Source organism: Nicotiana tabacum, chromosome 5, assembly GCF_000715075.1.
Source record: "Nicotiana tabacum cultivar K326 chromosome 5, ASM71507v2, whole genome shotgun sequence".
NCBI classification, from domain to species: domain Eukaryota; kingdom Viridiplantae; phylum Streptophyta; class Magnoliopsida; order Solanales; family Solanaceae; genus Nicotiana; species Nicotiana tabacum.
The window spans coordinates 52,243,483-52,258,283 of record NC_134084.1 but is presented as its reverse complement, the minus strand read 5'-3'; the positions used below and the strand labels follow the sequence as shown (position 1 = coordinate 52,258,283).

The 14,801-nt window shown below is 37.6% G+C and overlaps 1 protein-coding gene across 1 annotated transcript in view; it reads left to right on the top strand.

Annotated features, from left to right (window-relative positions):
• The first annotated feature begins 9,613 nt into the window (after positions 1-9,613).
• The window catches only part of LOC107830362 (DNA gyrase subunit B, chloroplastic/mitochondrial), a 40,700-nt gene continuing 35,512 nt past the window's right edge, over positions 9,614-14,801 (top strand). The window contains exon 1 of the mRNA XM_075253545.1: positions 9,614-9,731. The gene's annotated coding sequence lies outside the window, so the exon portion shown is untranslated. The remainder of the gene's footprint in view (positions 9,732-14,801) is intronic.

Sequence of the window (14,801 nt, the reverse complement as noted above, 5' to 3'; positions counted from 1 at the left end):
TAATTTTATGCATATAAATATTATTATACATTAATAGGGCTAATATTGCAATTATATGCAAATTAGTTTAAAATATAAATGCAATTATAAAAAATGCACAAAAAATATTTAAGCAATATTTTGGCATAAATATAGGATTTAGATGATTAAATTATCACAACAATAATTTGAAGGATAATTATTGGAAATTTTATAAGTGAAAAAGAAAGAAATAAATCAATTTAAAACCTTTTAAAATTATAGAAAAATTATAAAGACCTTGTGCATGCTTATATATGCATATATATATATACATATATATGCTATTTTGAAAGTATTTATGCATATTAAAAAATATATAGGGAAAAATTGGGTATCAACACCCGCAGGTGCAGGTAGGCAAGCTGACGGTCCCCCTCTTTAGTATCCCTAATCAGCGAGAATTGGCGTGCTCCACTTGATCCGGAGATACTTTGATTTTGGTACGATACATTTATATATATATATATAACGTGGCTCAGTCCCGACTTTGTACATCTATGTTTCTATTAGAGGTCTGTAGACAATATGTCCAATTGAGTTGTATGTGGCCTTGTCGGCTTTTAGTTTTGGATGTATAGTTGTCTATAGCAACCTTGACGGCTCGCCCACTGTATTCTACATATATACGTACATATGCCTTGAAGGTAGGTTTCCTTCTTGTATGTTATTTTCGTAATTCAGCAGATGTTACTCAGGTTCATATCTTAGATGCATGCTTAGGGGTGTTTGACAGGTAGGACTCGGGCACTCGTCGTGACCCATCGGTTTGGGTCGTGACACTGTCCTGCCATCTTTTCTGCATTCCGAGCTATTTCAAGGTGTAACTCGAATGTTTTAGTTTATTTTCTTTTAAATTCCGATGTAAACCCTTATATCTTCAAATTCAATGAAATGAAATCAATATTTCATCGTCTATGAATCTCTCTCTTTATTCTTTCTGATTTTTGTTATTTTTCTTATCTCTCTTTTCAGTTCTAATAATGCAAACTTAAATAACATGACATGTTTGCAGACTTCATGCCCAGATCCTAACACGATGTCTAACTGTGAAATAATGAATCAAGAACCAGAATATGATGAAGATGAGGCTTTTAGGGAAATAAACCAAGAACTGGAACAATTTGAGAATAAGCCTAAGCCAAACTTAAATGAAACTGAGCCGGTTAATTTGGGTAGTTCAGAAGAGGTCCAGGAAACCGTGATAAGCATTCACGCTGATGAAAGTACTAGGGATGCATTGGTCCAACTTTTGTTCTAATTCAAAGACGTGTTTGCTTGGTCCTATGATGATATGCCAGGAATGAGTGTTGATTTAGTGGTGCACAAATTGTCAACTTACCCCGGTTATCCCCCTGTCCAACAAAAGCAGAGAAAGCTTAAAATAGACATCAGTGACAAGATCAAAGAAGAAGTCACCAAACAATTGAAAGCACGTGTGATCCGAGTGGTCTGATTTACCACATGGTTAGCTAATGTGGTCTCAGTGCCAAAGAAAGATGGGAAAACCCGAGTGTATGTTGATTATCGGGATTTGAACAAAGCAATCCCCAAGGACAACTTTCCATTACCAAACATCCACATCCTTGTTGACAACTGTGCCAAACATGAGATACAGTCTTTTGTGGATTGTTATGCTGGGTATCATCAAGTTCTGATGGATAAAGAAGACGCAAAAAAGACAGTTTTCACCACACCTTGGGGCACTTACTGTTATAGGGTCATAATGTTTGGTTTAAAGAATGTTGGGGCAACTTACATGAGAGCTATGACTGTCATCTTTCACGATATGATGCACCAGGAAATTGAGGTGTATGTTGATGATGTGATCATTAAATCAAGAATGCAGGACAACCATGTGCGGGATATGAGAAAGTTCTTTGGGCGTCTGCATAAGTATGACTTGAAGTTGAATCCAACTAAATGTGCATTTGGAGTAACATATGGGAAACTTTTGGGGTTTATAGTCAGTCAGAGAGGCATCGAGTTAGATCCAACAAAGATAAAGTCTATTCGGGATTTGTCGCCTCTGAGAACCAAGAAAGAGGTTATGAGCCTATTGGGGAGGTTGAATTACATCAGCAGATTCATCGCTCAGTTGACTTCCACGTGTGAGCCCATATTTAAGTAGTTGAAGAAAGATACGGCAATTAGATGGACAGATGAGTGTCAGGAAGCTTTCAACAAAATCAAAGAATATCTGTCGAATCCGCCAGTGTTGGTCCCACCCGAGCTTGGAAGGCCTTTGTTCCTATACTTGACAGTGTTGGAGAATTATTTTGGATGTGTTCTCGGGAAACATGATGTGACCGAGAAGAAAGAACAAGCCATATACTATTTAAGCAAGAAGTTCACTGGTTATGAAGCCAAGTACACTTTGTTAGAAAGAACTTGTTGTGCCTTAACTTGGGTCACTCAGAAGCTTAGGCATTACTTATTGGCTTATACCACCTATCTTATAACTATATTGGATACTTTGAAGTACATATTCCAAAAATTGATGCCCACAAGAAGGTTAGCAAAATGGCAAATCCTGCTCACTGAGTTTGACATAGTCCATGTCACCTGCACGGCAATGAAAGCTCAAGCCTTGGAGGATCACCTAGATAAGAATCCTGTTGATGATGAATATCAGCCTTTGAGTACCTACTTTCCGGACAAGGAAGTAAATTCAGTTGAGGTAATTCCAGAAGACACCAATGCTTGGAAAATGTTCATCGACGGAGCTGTGAATGAAAAAGGTGTCGGGATTAGGGCAATTTTGATTTTGCCCACTGGTCAGCATTATCCAACCATAGCTCGGCTTCGATTTTTCTGTACGAGCAACACTGCCAAGTATGAAGCCTGCATTATGGGCATGAATATGGCAATCGATCAGGATGTGTAAGAATTGTTAATCATGGGAGATTCCGACTTGATTATTCGACAAGCTCAAGGTGAATGGGAAACTCGGGACATCAAGCTCATTCCATACAGGCAACATATGAAAGATCTTAGCAAGCGGTTCAAATCCGCCGAGTTCAGGTACATTCCTCGATTTCACAATGAGTTAGCTAATGCACTAGCTACTTTGGCCTCGATGCTGTCGTATCCAGGCAATGTCCACATTGACCCATTAGAAATCCAAATTCGAGAAAGACATGGTTATTGCAATACAGTTGAGATGGAACCAGGTGTTCATCCATGGTATCATGATATCAAAAGATTCTTGAAACCAAAGGAATATCCCGAACAAGCCAGTGGAGACTAAAAGAGAACCATTAGAAGGCTCGCCAGTAGTTTCTTCTTGAGCAGAGAAGTCTTGTATAAAAGGACTCCAGATCTAAACCTTTTAAGATGCGTGGATGCCCAAGAGAGTGGAAGACTCATGAATGAAATGCACGCAGGAGTGTATGGACCCCATATGAATGGATATGCCCTTGCAAATAAATCCTTCAAGCAGGTTATTACTGGATGACCATGGAATAAGACTGTTTCAGTTTTGTCTGAAAGTGTCATCAGTGCTAGGTACACGGTGACCTGATTCATGCACCGCCTTCAGAATTGCATCTTATGTCGGTACCGTGGCCGTTCATTGCTTGAGGTATGGATGTTATTGGGCCAATCGAGCTGAAAGCTTCGAATGGGCAAAGATTCATCTTAGTGGCCATTGACTATTTCAACAAGTAGGTTGAAGCAGTCACTCTTAAAGCCGTCACCAAGAAAGCAGTGGTGGATTTCGTGCATTCCAACTTTATCAGTCGTTTTAGTATTCCTAAAACTATCATTACGGACAATGCTGCAAATTTGAACAGTCATTTGATGAGGGAGGTATGCGAACAATTTAAGATCACGCATCAGAATTCTACCCCTTATCGGCCCAAAGCTAATGGTGTTGTTGACGTAGCAAACAAAAACATCAAGAAGATTCTTAGGAAAATGATTCAAAGTTCTAGACAATGGCATGAAAAGTTTCCTTTTGCATTGTTGGGATATCGCACAACCGTGCGCACATCAGTTGGGGCGACACCCTATCTATTGGTTTATGGCACTGAAGCCGTAATACCCGCAGAAGTTGAGATTTCATCTCTTAGAATCATCGTTAAAGCTGAGATTGAGGACAATGAATGGGTCAAGACCCGTCTAGAACAATTAACCCTAATTGATAAGAAGTGGATGGTTGTAGTTTGCCACGGGCAGTTGTATCAACAAAGAATGGCATGTGCCTACAACAAGAAAGTGCTGCCTAGGAACTTTGAAGTGGGGCAACTCGTTTTGAGACATATTCTCCCGCATCACAAGGAAGCAAAAGGTAAGTTCGCTCCAAACTGGAAGGGTCCGTACATTATAAGAAAATTGTTGCCAAAAGGGGCATTGTACTTGGGAGACATTGAAGGAAATGACCCTAAAACAGCTGTCAATGCAAATGCGGTCAAAAGGTATTATGTTTAAGCCTTCTGCGGTATTGATATTCTCCGATTGGGATGATGAAGGCTTTCATTCTCTCTACCCAAACACTTTTAACTCTTTGTTAACCCCTTGAGTCAGTTACCTTTCTTTGATTACCCTCTTTGGAACCCGAAGATGTAGTATTAAAAAAAGAGAAGAAAACAAAACAAAACAACAAAAACCAAAAAGAAAATAAAAAATAAAGTTTCCTGAACTACATTTGACTTGATTCTGAAAAGATATGTAGGCAGCCTCTCTCTGGGATTCAGTCACATCAAAACAAAAATCCAAATTGCCCCAAAAGTTGAAATTGGGGCAGAAAATATAATGGTTGGGCGATGATTTGCCTAAAAGGTTCCAAAGTTGTAATTCAATCGAAACTCTTTTACCCTAAATCCCGTTCAAAATTCTTCTGATCAATCGATAAAGATGTTCAAAATGGGAGGATGTTGGTTACTTGGATCTGATACAATCAAATAAGAAATAAAATGAGAGAGTCTTATTGGTGAAAACACACACGGGCACTGTAATGCGATGGTGAGCAGAGAAATTGAAAATGAGAAAGTCTTGTTAGTAAAAACTCACAAAGAGTACTATAAGGCGACAGTGAGAAGAGAAATAAGAGAGGTTGGTTGGTGAAAACCCACAAAGGGCGCCACTGATCGAAAAAGGAATCCCTTACAACCATTGGCACTAATAGAGTCCTGACAAGGTTTCTCGGTTTTGAGGTATGAGTTATGATGGGTTTATGAGAGTTGGATGATTTGCACAGATCGGGTATCCAGTATAAGAAGCATGTCATGCCTATCGAAGTCTGCGTGCACTCCAGATAAGTCCTTCTTTCCTTTCCCCGAAAGGGACACTTCTCGTTTGAATTCATTATCCTGTCTGTTCTTTATTTTTCGTTGATTCCCTTTCGGTCTAATTCTCCTCCGAAACTAATACAAAGAAAAGATGGCAAGATTGGTTTTACAGGGTTTTGTTTGACAAAAGCTAAAATTCAAGAAAAAGCACCCAGCCTCAGCAGGTGCATCAAGTCGACCTCGACTGGACATGATGGCCGATGTTCCAGATTTGAAAACTCTCGAAAAGAAAAGAAATCAAATTCAAGTGCCCATAAAGGCAAAATAAGATGAAAAGGACAAGCCCCACACGGGTTAACCATCATGTGGAATTTTGGAAAGTCAAGATCCCTCGGTATAGAAATGAAACCAATTTACAGAACCTCAACAAGTAATGGAGATTTTTTTGAAAGAGCCAGGCCAAGATCAAGTGATTGAAACAATAGAGGACACAAAACCAACTGCCGTTTCAAACTGACAAATTATTCTTTGATTTAAAAATAGGAAAATAGTTTCAATCCAAAACAACCTCGCAAGAAGCAGGTGCAATAAAAGCAAGGTGTGTAGAGACCAAAACGGTCTTGTGGCAAAAGTTAACCCAAAAACGGGAAGTCCCTTTCAAACTTTTCATTCATTCTTCTGAATAAAATGCTAAAAGTGAAATGAAAAGAAAGAAGAAGAAAAATTCAAAACCATGGTAGCATAGGGTCTCCAATCTCTAGCTACGTCTTTTCCAATATAGGGTTCCATTCCCTAGTTGATGCTAGCATAACCTGGTAATCTTTCCAACATAGGGTCCCACCCCCTGATATTTTCGGCATAACCCGATGACTTTCTCAGCATAACCCGAGGACCTTTCTGGCATAACCCGATGACTTTTTCGGCATAACCTGAGGACCTTTCCGGCATAACCCGATGACTTTCCTAGCATAACCCGAGGACCTTTCTGGCATAACCCGATGACTTTCCCGGCATAACCTGAGGGCCTTTTCGGCATAACCCGAGGACTTTCCCAGCATAACCCAAGGACCTTTCCGGCATAACCCGATGACTTTCCTAGCATAACCCGAGGACCTTTCCAGCATAACCCGATGACTTTCCCGGCATAACCCGAGGACCTTTCCAGCATAACTCGATGACTTTCCCGACATAACCCGATGACCTTTTCGGCATAACCTGATGTCTTTCCCGGCATAACCTGAGGACCTTTCTGGCATAACCCGAGAACCTTTTCCGGCATAACCCGATGACTCCGCCAGCATAACCTAGTAGTCTTTTCCAGTATAGGGTCTCACTCCCTAGTTGATGCCAGCTTAACCTGGTAATCTTTCCAACTTAGGGCCTCCGATCCCCATTTGATTTCATTTAGATATAGGGTTTCCACTCCCTAATCTTTTTTTCTCAAGGATACACAATCCTGATTTTATGGATTTCAATAAAGAAGTAGTTTCGATTTTTGTTACAATAACTCACGAAATTTTCCTAGTGAAAACTGGAGTAGAAAAATTTCGTTCGTTTATTTGTTTTGGTGCTTGAACAGGTTTTTACCGTAAGGCACGAGGTTTGAGATGACCAAAAGAAGAAGTCTCAACCCAAATAAAAGAAAAGAAAAACAAGAAAATAAATTGAGCTCTAGTGTAGAAGCAGAGAAAAGATGCAGACCGTTCAAGATATGATTGAAGTCACGAACTTTGCAGGTCCCGTCTTGATCTGAAAAGCTGAAGAAGAATGAACCAGCGGTTGCGGCTAACGAGCATCAAGATTCAGATCGGAGTTTGTAGGAAGAGCCATCCAAGACTTAGGATCAAGCTCTAGAAGGTTTATAGATAGGAATCTTGTAACTCGTAGTTGATAGGCTTAGCTAGTTTAGCTTTTCATTTTTCATTTTGGTGTAATAAGGAGCTCAGCAAGCAGAAATAGCAACAACAACAGTGAAATCACAGTTACTCGGTAGTCCCACCTACCAAAACTTCCAGAACTATCCTAACTTGATTCCTTTATAGCCAAGGATATGTGAGCAACCTCCGAAGCAAAGTTCGGTCAGACTTTTTCCAAAAAAATGCTTATCATGGAGTTTCAAACGGGCAAAAGTCGCTCGTGGTTGCTCATTTTATCTTTGACCGAAAACTCTTCGTGTTGTCGAGCAAAGAGGGACAACTGTGAGCATGTAATTTTTACCCTATTCAAAATACTCCTACAAAATCAAAGAAATATATTTCTTTCCCAATTATTTGCAATTTATAGGATTTTTGTTAGGGTTTTATTAATTGATTGCATTTTTGTGCACGTTTAATTTTTATTAAAATCATGAAAATGCCCCCAAAATGTTAAAAAATACTATGCATTGCATATTAGATTTTATATTCTTACTTTTAGGATTAATTGTATAATTAATTGCATCATTAAAATAAAATCACTCATTTTTACATTTTTTAGCCTTTAATGCTAAATTAGTCATTTCCTCTTCATTAATTTAGGATTAACTAATTTTTGTAAATATTAAAATTAGATAATTAGTTAATTTTGCAAATTAGATTAATTTAGGATTTTAATTAATTAGAAAAAAAAGAAAAAGAAAACAAAGAGAAAAAGAAAAATAAAAAAAGTTTTATCTTAGTATATTAGGCTAATTTCTAATTAACCCAAATACAATACCCGTTTGCACCCAAGCCCAATACCCTATCTACCCGGTCCAATGCCCCAGTCACAAAACGACCCCATTTCGCCCCAAAGCAATCCCATCTGTTGATCGTTCCAAATCCAACGGCTGGGAACTGGTCGACAATTAAATATAAAAATGTCTGAAGACCGACCCCCCCCCCCCACATTAGACCATCTCACTTCGTCTCTCACCCCAAATCAGAGAAACCCTAGCCGCCCTAGGATTCCCTTGCTGCCTCCGCTGTGGTCCGCCGACCAGAAATCGCCTCACGGCCAGATCATCTCAAAACTCTACCAAATTAACACCCTATAACCTCCTTTCCTCTCCTTTCCAAATCCCTAAACCATTTCCCTCAAATCTTTCCCAAACCGCTCAAATCTTGGATCTAAAATCCTAACCCTAATTTTTCCCTTTTTCGATTTCCGGTCAACTTCTGGGTTTTGAACCCCAAGACTTCCATTATCGACTGTTTTTATTGAGAACAGTCGGTTAATGGTCGTCCACGTTTATTTTACCCCATTAAAGTTGTCCGAGTTCATGACTGATTCCAAGTTCGAAGCAGGTTTTTGGTAATCCCTTTTGCGTTCTTTTTTCTTCCTTCTTTTGTTCATCTCCTTCATCTTCTTTCTTTCTTTTAGCCGCATGTTTTAGGTAATCACAACTCTAGGTTTTCTCCTTTTTTTTCATGACTGTTTAGTTTATTTGGATGCATCTATCTATTAAGTTAACTGAAGCATGCTAAGTTTCATCATTTGAAGTTTGATTTTAATTTGCTTAAGTTCAGGTTTAATTAGGTTTAATGTTTTAGGTTTTGATAAATTGTTTGTTCTATTTTCTTTTTGTGTTTGTTTCTCTTTTATATTTGTTTTAATGTTTAGTTAAGTTGATTAGAATAGTGTCAAGAGTTAATTAACAGCTTGTTTGGCCGATTTCTAATTAATTATTAAGAAAATCTTAGACTTATGTAATATGTTTAATTGCAAACTAATTAGGTTAATTTTCTAGGATTTCTTTGCATCTTCATTTTAGTTTTGTTATTTACTGTTTGGATGTGTTGTTTGTTAAACTTAGTTTTGTTTAAGGTTAATTAGGTGGACCTATTAATTAGGATTAATTTGTTTGAATTAAATCCTAGATGCCCTTAAGTTTAACTTTTAATTTCAGAATTAAAAGGGTATTGAAATAAGCCTAGGAACCCTAAGGCTGGAATCTTCTAGATTGTTCTAGGAGGTTCCACAAATGCAATTGAAATCAGAATTCAGGTCAAGACTGGTTAGGACTGAAATATCTAATAAATGAAAGGGTAAAACTGAATTTTATATGGGGTAAATATCATAAGGTTCTAGTATTTTGGACAGCTGCCCCATTCTTAGCAAAAAATATTGAAATTAGGTGGGAAAAAAGGATATACAACTGTCAAAGATGGTGTACTATTCTGACTTTTCAGAATTTAAGTTAGAATATTCCATTTTGATGCCATCTAGTATACCCTCTATAAAGAAAAGTTACTCCTACACACAGGAGATTTTTTCCAAACCTTAAAAAGCACCTCAAAAAGCTCAGCCTTACTATTCCATTGGTAGCTGATCAATTTTTCTGATTTCGACTTAAATCAAGATAATTTTTTCCTTTGAAATTTCTGGGTTTCTTGAGTTGCAAGATAGTTTGAGATTGAAGTTGTGACACTGTTGTTCATTGCTACTAGTTTCATTGGTTTCATGTTGGTCTTCTGATGTTTCCTTAAAGATTCATGGCTTTATTTTCTTATTCTTTATAACCAGGTATATCTTGAGCTTTGAATGATGAATGAAATGCAAGCCTGTTTTGAAGAGTATACTACTGCTGTGGAGTTTAGTATTCATGTTTAAATTTCAGCTTCTTTTGATGTTTCTTCAAGTTATTTGACTCTTGTTCTTTAGTTTCTTCCTCTCTAGCTTCTACCTAAATACATTAAATCTGTTGTGTTGTTCCATGAATCAGCTAGGATGTTTAGTGTCGAAAGTGTTGAATAGTATCTCTTTCATGTGTTAAATTTCAGCCTAAATAGTTTAGCTTAAAATGTTGAATTTTGGTTTGCTTTTACATGTGTTTTAAGTTATTCAGCAGTCCAGTTCTCTCAGCTTTGTACAAAGTTTCTTGGATCTATTTTGATAGTTAATAGTTTAATAGGGATTCTTACGTATGAATGTCTGAATTAGATCATTTTGTATTCATTTCAAGTTGGTAAACAACTCCAGCAGTTTGTCTGGTTGTATGTTAAGAAATGTTGACTAGTATATTAAGCATAAAATGCAATATTTGGTTGCTTAGTGTATTCAGTTTATATCGTCATTAATTTTAGCATGGTTAAAATGATTGTATATCTAGGTTTAAGGGTGATTTATGAATAGTCTAAGGTTTAATCTTATTTTTATTATTACTAAATGTATAATAATGAGTTAAGACCCATCATGTTAGGCGTTTAACACTTTATTTCTTTTAGGATCTGTGCAAATGTTTGGTTACATGTGAATTGAGACGATTTAAGCTTCAACAAGCTTAATGATGAAAGTTGTTCCTTAAAAGTAATTGGGCCTAGAGATGGTCCAAATGAGGTTGCCAAGCCAAAAGCAGGCCCCCCTTTGTTTCCATCCTCTTTTGTCTTCATGCTTCTCAATTTCGAGCCCAGTTGGCACCAACTTTTATTTTTTGTAAAAATTGCACGGGGCACCCTCTTTGGTCGCCCCCATTTAACATATACCCATTTTTTAAAAAATTTTTAACTTGTACCCACTTTTTAAAAAACTTCAGCCCCCTTTCTCCTACTCCTTCTCCCAGTGATATACATATCTCTCCGGAACTTAACATTGATGTAACAATATCTCTCCTTCTGTGGCTTCACTCAATTCCTCAGAATCCATCTTACTATACATAATTAAAATAATTAAAATCTTTATTTTCAATCTGCTTCTTCAATGTTCGTCAAAAGAAAAGTCAATTGTGTTACCGGAATCCCAATTTAAAGTGTTGCGGCTCAAAAGAATCTAGTCTTCTTGACATTTATGGAGCTATAATATCCCCAACAGCTAAAATAGTACTACTTAATGCCATTTAAAGTCATCAGATCTCAAACTCTCGCATGCAGAAAGATCATGTGGATGAAGGATAGTTAATCAATGATTTTTCTGTAGTACTGGTCATGTATATATCCCTGCAGAAGTCCTCCCCCAAAAATAGCAGTACATACTTAAGGGTTTTAAAAACTTCAGCTATAGAGCTGAAATTCGCCAATTACAAACAAAAACTTCAGCTCTAGAGCTGAAGTTCGCCAGTTACAAACAAAAACTTCAGCTCTAGAGCTGAAATTCGACAGTTACAAAACAAAAACTTCAGCTCTAGAGCTAAAGTTCGCCAGTTACAAACAAAAACTTCAGCTCTAGAGCTGAAGTTCGACAGTTACAAAACAAAAACTTCAGCTCTAGAGCTGAAGCTTACAAACAAAAACTTCAGCTCTAGAGCTGAAGTTCGCCGGTTACAAACAAAAACTTTAACTCTAGAGCTGAAGTTCGACAGTTATAAAACAAAAACTTCAGCTCTAGTGAACTTCAGGCCCGGCTACTAGAATGCTGAAATTTTACGTGATTGTCTTTGCTACGTCAGCCCCGTATACTGAAGTTATGCGAAAAAATGGGTACGTTTGCATTTTATTTTGCAAAGCGGGCACAAGTTAAAACGTGACACAAAAAGCGGGTATAAATGCAAATGCCCCTTATTTTTTTATGATGCTCTTAATAATATAATGGGCCTTCTGTTGGCCCAATTTTTTTAATTTATAATTAAAGGTCTTGCTTATCCTCCAATGCATACTTACAACTAGTAGCCTTATATTGAACCTCGAATTAGTTTTAATACGAACATCCGTAGTTTGCTTTAGTTTAGTACAATCTTTTAAAATAAATTGAGGCGTGCCATCCACAAATGAAATCCATAACCCATGTCCCTCACATTAATACCAACTAGTGTGAGGCCCTCATATTAATACCATAACTAGTATAAAAAAAATACTTTGAACATTCGTAGTTTGCTTTAGGCGCGTTTATAATAAAATTATCATAGCTACGGGTACGGTTCCCGTGACGTAGTTGTGATACATAATTTCCAAATCCGGGGGTACATTTATGTGACCCGGCTACGACATCTAATAACTTTAATAAACTAAATATGTTGTAGATCATGGGTACGGTTCACTTAATACGATTCACAATGTGTATCAAACAAACAAGTGTACGACAATCGTAACATTTTCCAGAATAATTCCATAAATAGTTAAAAGCGGTTATAAATTTAAAAATTTACTAGGTTTAAAACGTGTAGTAAATCAGATAATTAGGCCAATTATTAATAGTTAAAGCGACCGTGCTCGAACCACGGAACCCAGGAATGCCTAACACCTTCTCCCGAGTTAACGGAATTCCTTATCTAGAATTTCTGGTTTCACAGACTTTTAAATAAAATCGATTTTCCTCGATTTGAGATTTTAAAAATAAATTGGTGACTTGGGACACATAAACATTCCAAGTGGCGACTCTAAAAAATAAATAAAATAATCTCATTTCGATTTATGTTACTTTAATTGGAAAAACTCTCTTATATACCCCATCAGGTGGAAAGAGGAGGTGTGACAATGCTCAATATCACAACCCGTTTGGCTTGGTCACAGACTCAATATCACAATCTGCACGGCATGGTCACGTATTACCAGTCCAATCCATATCACACAGAAAGAAGGTATATAGGAATATATGTACATAATCAATTAACATCAAGTTTCATACTACCGGAATGGTATAAGTGACATGCTAAGGTGTATACATGTGCAAAGTATACTATTATAGCTCGAATCAGGCAAATACATCACGAAAGTAGCAATCTTCAGGTTCAACAAGGAGATTAAACTCTTTGTCACTTCAAACATGGCTGAAATAGCTTACAACAGGATAAAAATATAAGAAACATCACAACATGAAGCTTAGAAATCAATTCAAGGCATATCATAACCTAAGTACTACCCCGAGCATGAATAAATACCTTAGTGCATGCACATGAGCTCAAGCCCACACAAGTGTGCAACCCATAACACGTAGCTATCACAAATAACACAAGCAACTAGTACCTCAACCTAGTTTATGTAAGATACTTACCTCAAGCAAGCCAAATCAGTACTCTAAGAAGCCTTTCCTGTGTGAATCAACCTCTGGACAACTCGAATCTAGCTATGACAACTTAAAATTATCAATAGAAGCTATAGGAAGCAAGCCCAAACAATAAAGCTACAATCTTGGTTCATTTATGTGAAGTCAACCCAAAAAATCAACTCTGGGCCCGCATTCCGGAACCCGATAAAAGTCACAAATTCCGAATACCCATTCTGATACGAGTCCAAATATATGTGTTTCATCCAATTTCAACCTCAAATCGACCCTTAAATCATCAAATCTCACCCTCCAAAATCATAGTCCAAATCCTCCCAATTTTCACCTTTAATTCATATAAATTAGGTGTAATAATCTATGGATAATCAATATCTAATACCAAAATCAAGTAAGGATTACTTACCCTTCGATTGTGATGAAAACCCCTCCAAAAATCTCCCCTCCGATCAAGCTCCACAACTCCAAAAAAGAGAAAATAGCAAAACCCTTCAATTTTAAATCCTGCCTAGTTAATCCGCATCTTCGGACGCTTAAAGCTTTTGTAGTGCTACTTCTACGGTAAATGGACCTCATCTGCGATCCCAACTAAGCACCCGACCTCCCACTTCTGCGGCTCACCAATTGACATGCGCTTTCGCTTCTGCATCCACACCTCGTAGAAGTGCATTCGCTTCTACGAACTCCCCCCATGCTAGGCCAGCCTCGCACCTACGTAACAAAGGCCGCATCTCCGGCCAATCCTCCGCATATGCGCAAACACCAGAAGCCCAGAATTCTTCAGTAATGCTACATAGTCCAAAAATGACCCAAAATCAATCCAAACACACATGGTGCCCCCGGAGCCTCGTCCAATCACACCAACCAAGTCCAAAACATAACACGAACCTACTCGATGCCTCAAATCACCCAAAACAATATCAAAACTATGAATCATATCCCAATTATAACCTAAGGAAGTAATGGACTTTCAACTTCCAAAACTCTTGTCGAACCGCATCAAATCAACTTGGAATGACCTCAAATTTTGCATGCAAGTCCCAAATAACATAATGGACCCAACTCCCGGAACCAAAATCCTAAACCGATATCAACCAAGTTAATTCTTGGTCAAACCTATGAACTTTCCTAACCTTCAATTTTTCAACTTTCGCCAATTCAAGCCAAAACAACCTAGGAACCTTTAAATTCAAATCCGAATATACTCCTAAGTCCAAAATCATCATACGAAGCTATTGGAATTTGGAACCATCGAAACACCATTTCTGAGTCATCTACACAAAAGGCAACCTCTAATCAAATCTTACAACTTAAGCATCCCATCTTGGGATTAAATGTCCCAATTCAATATAAAACTTCCCCGAAGCTAAACCAACTATCCCGGCAAGTCCCTTAATCACAAATACACATGTGTAAATAATCACATAGGGGAAACTGGGCTAAATACTCAAAACGACCGGCCATGTTGTTACAGTTCTATATTTTTACTTTTGTTTTACCACTCGATTTAGGGTTACCCACTGATGGAGAATCAATAAACAAAGAAAATTTAGTCCGGATATAGCTGATGCAATCGATTCAGCACCTGCATGGTCTAAAGAACTAACTACACGATGCCGCCATCTACATGCAACATGCTTCCAAACCATATTGAAATGCAAC